This window comes from Indicator indicator, chromosome 20 (genome assembly GCF_027791375.1).
Source record: "Indicator indicator isolate 239-I01 chromosome 20, UM_Iind_1.1, whole genome shotgun sequence".
Lineage (NCBI taxonomy): Eukaryota > Metazoa > Chordata > Aves > Piciformes > Indicatoridae > Indicator > Indicator indicator.
The window spans coordinates 6315905-6321904 of record NC_072029.1 but is presented as its reverse complement, the minus strand read 5'-3'; positions in this window follow the sequence as shown (position 1 = coordinate 6321904).

Here is a 6000-nt window from a genome sequence, read left to right as displayed (position 1 = left end):
AAAGTCCAGGGCCAAATTAGCTGTGGTTTGTGGTATATCATCTTCTGCTTCCATTTGCTGCCTACCCACCTCACACACATGAAACCATTCACTTTACAGAGAGCTTTGGGCATCTGTCTGTCCTTCACCTGCAATTTCAGTCCTTGCCCCTTCCAACTACTGAATTAATCACCAAGCCTCCCTTAATCACAGACAATCACAGATCCATAGAATGCTCTGAGTTGGAAGGGACCTTAAAGATCATCTAGTTCCAAACCCCCCTGCCACAGGCCAGGACACCTTCCACTCAACCAGGTTGCTCAGCCTGGCTTTGAATACTTTCATGAAGGGGGCATCCACAACCTCCCTGGCCAACCTGTCCCAGTGTCTCACCACAAGATGCTCTCCTGCTATTAATCATTGTAACTTCTTTGATTTTAAAAGAGCTATAAAGGAACTAGCTGGGCTTCAGACCTCTTCTGTGCTTAGAAAAGGCTTTTTTTTTTTTTTTTTCTCAGCCTGGGGGTGTTCAAGAAACGTGTGGCCATGGCACTTTGGGACATGGTTTTATGACCATGGTGGTGTTGGGTTGGTGGTTGGACTCAATGATCTTAGAGGTCTTTTCCAGTTGAAACCATTCTATGATGTGATGATTCTATACCCTGCCTTCCTCTGTGTTGTGTGTGTTGCACATCCACTCTCTGCAGGCTCTTGCTCTCAAGCAAGATAAATTCAGACTGGATTCTTGAACACCTGACAAAGAAAACAGGTAAGAAAAGTAGTTAAACCCAATGTAGACTACACCAATAACAATCATAAGCTATTATGAGTCACACACCTACACTGTGTCACTTGAAGCTTGAAATATAGCTCACATTATTTGACCATATTTTTACCACACCAAGAAATGGAGGAAGTTTACCCCTTCCTCTACTTGTCAAAACAATATCTGCACTGTCCTGGCCCTGGCCATCTCTGCAACGTCTTGGTCCAGGCCTTAGCCATTTCTTCTTTCCCAGGTCCTCCACTACACAGTGAATAATTTTTGGTAGCAGTGTAACACTTTTTTTTTTTTTTTTGAGCAAACAAACTGATCAGGCTCCTGCCTAAAATGGCTTTGTTTGTTTGTTTGTTTTTACTGTGGGACTGCTGGCTTCCTTCAAAGCTGAACTGCTAGAACTGATCCTGTTTCCCTAGTGAACTAAAGCCTGTTAGCTCTGACAACAAAGCTGGGAGATGTGCTGCTGAAGACTGCTGTTAAGTTTGCTATGGCATCATCAAAGCTTTGTCTGCACACAGGTCAGATTGTCTGAACAACACTAATAATCCCTGCTAATTAATCTCATACCAGGCCTCTGGTTACTGACACCAAGCCACATGTGCAGACTGAGCAGCATTTTATCGTCCCTGTGATCACCAGGAAGTGCCACCTATGCTACTAAAGCTCCCCAAGAAAGAAACCTTGGGCAAAGAGGCACCTCCTCAGCTCTAGAATGACTGCAATCCTCTTGTTTAACCTACTCTTAAAAACCAGAACAGACAAAGCACTACATGCTCTTAGGGCAGAGGACATCATACATGTAAAAAGATGCTCTTATGGTGTAACATCTTCAAAGAACATCTTCAAAAAAACAGAACCCTACCTTTGCTACTAAAATTGTTTAGCACAAGCTTGTACAAGCAGCTGCAGTGACTTCTGCATCTGTATAACTCTTGACATTAAAGGTTACACTGCTCATTTAATTAGCAAACATTAACAAAACACAAGTGTGTAGATGTGCCCTCATACAGATGTATTTTCAAGTGTGTACAGAGGGGAAGAGTTGCAGTAAACTGAACTCAACCTTTACCAATGCATCATATAAAAGAGTGGTGGTCTTGTGGCTTGCAGGTAGCTGCTTCATCATATTAAAGATGAGCCCAACCACGGGTTTTCAACACATTACCATACTCTCAGAAACCTTTCTCTTTATTCAGGTCTACAGCATCTTATGCAGTTTCTTGGAGATATCACTAGAATCCCTTTTAGTCTTGTGCCTCTTATACCCTTCCACTCCTTCTTCTGTTCTTGTGAGAAATAAGATTCTTTTCTCTGAAGTGACTATGAGAAGGACATTGAGGTGCTGGAGTGTGTCCAGAGAAGGGCAACAAAGCTGGTGAAGGGTGTGGAGAACAGGGCTGGTGAGGAGCAGCTGAGGGAACTGGGGGCGTTTAGTCTGGAGAAGAGGAGGCTGAGGGGAGACCTCATTGCACTCTGCAACTCCCTGAAAGGAGGCTGGAGTGAGGTGGGAGCTGGTCTCTTCTCCCTACTATCAGGTGAGAAAATAAAAGGAAATTGCCTCAAGTTGCCCCAGGGGAGGTTTAGGTTCGATCTTGGAAGAAGCTTCTTCCCTGAAAGGGTTCTCAACTACTGGAACAGGCTGCCCAGGCAGGTGGTTGAATCCCCATCCCTGGAGGTGGTTTGAAGAGGCAGAAATGTGGTGCTGAGGGACATGGTTTAGCATCAGCCTTGGTAGAGTTAGAGAATGGTTGCTCTGGATGATCTGAAAGAGCTTTTCCAACCAGAATGACCCTGTGATTCTGTAAGTCCTTCGAGTTTTAGGCAGTGATTATAAAGTAGTTAAGATGGACCAGGTTTTCTTAATCTCATTTGTTTTTTTTTTTTCCCTGTCATATTCTGGTTTTTATCAAGCTGATTATTCACATTTATTTTATATTAACTGATATATGAGCATCAGGAAAGCTTTTCCGTAATTAGCATAGATTTAAGGAAGAGAATTTATCCAATTTCCATTTTATTAAAGAATACTTATTGGGAAATGTATATTTGTTATGCAGATCCAAAGACTGAGACAAGATTGTTACCCAGGGTAACAATTTCTCTAGCAGAGCTGCAGCACAATTTACTGCAACCTAAATTCTGTAGTTTTCTTTTTTTTTATTAGAAGGCAAAAAATTTCCTTAAAAGGAGAGACCTGACAGATTCAAACCCTCTAATAACATATGGGATGCATCAAAAGCAGTGTAATCAGCAGGATAGGGGAGGTGATTCTCCCTTTCTACTCTGCTCTCCCTGCCTGGAGTACTGAGTCCAATTCTGGGGACCCCAGCACAAGGAGGACATGGAAGTGTTGGAGTGGGTCCAGAGGAAGCCACAAAGATGATCAGAGGGCTGGAGAACCTCCCCTGTGGGGACAGGCTCAGAGAACTGGGACTGTTCAGCCTGGAGAAGAGAAGAGAAGACTCTGGGGAGAACTTAAAGCAGCCTTCTAGTACCTGAAGGGGCTCCAGGAGAGCTGGAGAGAGACTTCTTACAAGGGCTTGTAGTGATAGGATGAGAGACAATGGGTTTGAGCTGGAAGAGGGGAGATTCAGACTGGAGATTAGGAAGAAATTCCTTCTAATGAGGGTGGTGAGACAGTGGAACAGGTTGCTCAGGGAGGCTGTAGATGCCTCCTCCCTGGAGGTGTTCACAGCCAGATTGGACAGGACCTTGAACAACCTGAGCTAGTGGAAGGTGTCCATGGCAGGGGGGTTGGAACTAGATAGTCTTTAAGGTCTCTTCCAACCCAAACCATTCTATGATTCTATGATACTAGAATCTCATTGTCATTTATTGAATTGATTGAAATAATGCTATGTTACAAACAAGCCAGAAAGAAGAACACAAATTCAAATCCATCTTGGAGCAGGACGTGAAGGAGAATCTGAGGCAGCAGAGGCCACTTATCCAAACTGCACTGCTTGGGAGTCCTAGGACTGAATTTTCCTACAAGCACAGGAAAGATAAGAAGGTGATTTGGAACAGCCAGCACAGAATTCTCAAGGGCAAATTATGCCTGAAGAACCTGATTGCCTTCTGTGATGGGATGACTTGCTGTGGGCTGAAGGGAGGAGCACTGAAGGTTGTTTACTTTGATTCTAGCAAGGCCTTTGATACGGTCTCCGTTATCTCCTTGCAGCCAAATTAACAAGGCATGGAGTCTGTAAGATAACATGGGTGGGAAATCAGCTGGACCACTCTGCTCCCAGAGCTGTAATCAACAATGTGAAGCAGAACTGGTGACTGGTCGTGCAGGTGGCACCCCTCAAGGATTCACAGTGGGGATAATATTGTTGAACATCTTTATTCATGACCTGGGTGGTGGGATGGAGTGCACTCTCAGCAAGTTTGTAGGCAGCATGGCATTGGAGGAGCAGCTGTTGTGCTGGGAAGACAGGGCTGCTGTTCAAAGGGATCTGGATGCACTGGAGAATGATCTGACAGAAACTCAGGGAGTTCAGCAAGGGCAAATGAGACTTGGGATCTTGTATTTTGGACAGAATAAAAGGGTTGTGCTAGCAGAAGTGTAGCCAGCTGTTTGGGGAAAGTGGTTGTCCCCTCTACTCAGCACTTGTGAGGGCATGTCTGCAGTGTTATGTCCAGTCTGGGGGCACCCAGGAGAAGAAAGGCTCTGACACACTGGAGTGAGCCCAGCTGAGGGCTGCTATGTGAGAACAGACTGAGCTCTGGGTTTGCTCAGCAGTGAGAAATGAAAGCAAAGGGAAGGGCTTACTGCTGCCTCCAAATACCTCATGGGAGAGGAGCTTAGAGGACACAAAACCTGGCTCTTCTCAGAGGTGCCCAGTGGCAGGACAAGCAGCAACAGACATGATTTGGATCATGGGGAATTCTTACTAGATACATGGAAAAATGTTTTCCCTGTGCAGGTGGGCAAATATGGAGTCAGAGAATCATGAAATGTTTTGAGTTGGTAGGGACTGTTAAAGGTCATCTGATTAGGAGTAGATGTCTAGGATGTCTTCCACTAGATCAGGTTGCTCAGAGCCTGGTCCAGCCTGACCTTGAATGATTCCAGGGACAGGGCATCTATCACAACTTCCCTGAGCAACCTGTTCCAGTGTCTCACCATCCTCATTGTAAACAATTTCCCCCTTACATTCAGTCTCCCTCTCCCTCTTTTGGTTCAAAACCATCATCCCTTTGTCCTGTTGCTACAGGCCCTGCTAAAAAGTCTGTCCCCATCTTTCTTATCATCCTCTTTCAGGTACTGGAAGGCTCTTTAAGGTCTCTCCAGAGCCTTCTCTTCTCCAGGCTGAACAACCCCAAAAAGGGAAAGGTTTCAGGATTGTCCTCCTTTAGAGGTTTCAGAACTGGAATGGCTTAAGTCTGAGACAAACTAAGGTGTGGTGAAATTCTTTAAATGTGCCTAGAGCCAGCTGCTCTGAACGTTGCTTTGTTGAGATACCATATGGGTACATGTGAGACCTGGTTTCCACAAGGACAGCTAGAGCTTCAAGATTCAGTTGTTGCTGCCAGTGCTCAGGGTCTTGGTGTTTGATGCTTTGTGCTCAAAAGAGAGGCATTCAAATTAAAAGTTTTTTTTGTAAACCGAGCTTGGAAAACTCTCTCTCTTCCTTTTCCATGACTTTCACAAGATTTTTCCAGGTCTGACCTAATTGGCATAGTGTAGTTTTGCAATGTCTGCAGAAGAAAAATGTTAGAAAGTCCACACAAACATAACCTTCTCTTGGAACAAAAGCCTCAGCAGCAGGGGCAACCATTTAAATTAGAGCATGCAGGAGCAACTGCAGCTCTCTGACAGCTCCTCAGCCATTGCAGTTCCTGTGATTAACCACAGTAAGCAAGAAGCACTCAGATAGGGCATGCTAAGGAGGCTGTTTCTCAGCTGGGGTTCAACCTGCACGTTGAAAAGGCTGCTGAAGTGCTGCAGCAGGAAGGAAAATCCTTCTGAAATTTGTCAAATCATATAAAAATAGAGGAAAAAGGACCCCTTACTAAGTAAGGAAAATCTTGTGAGAAGCAGCTGAGGGAACTGGGCTTGTTTAGTCTGGGGGTGAGGAAGTAGAGGGGAGACCTTCTGTCTCTCTACAACACCCTGAAAGGAGGTTGCAGTGAGGTGGGAGTTGGTCTCTTCTGCCTAGTATCAGATGAGAGAACGAAATGGCCTCAAGTCACACCAGGGGAGGGTTAGGTTGGAGATTAGAAGAAAATGTCTT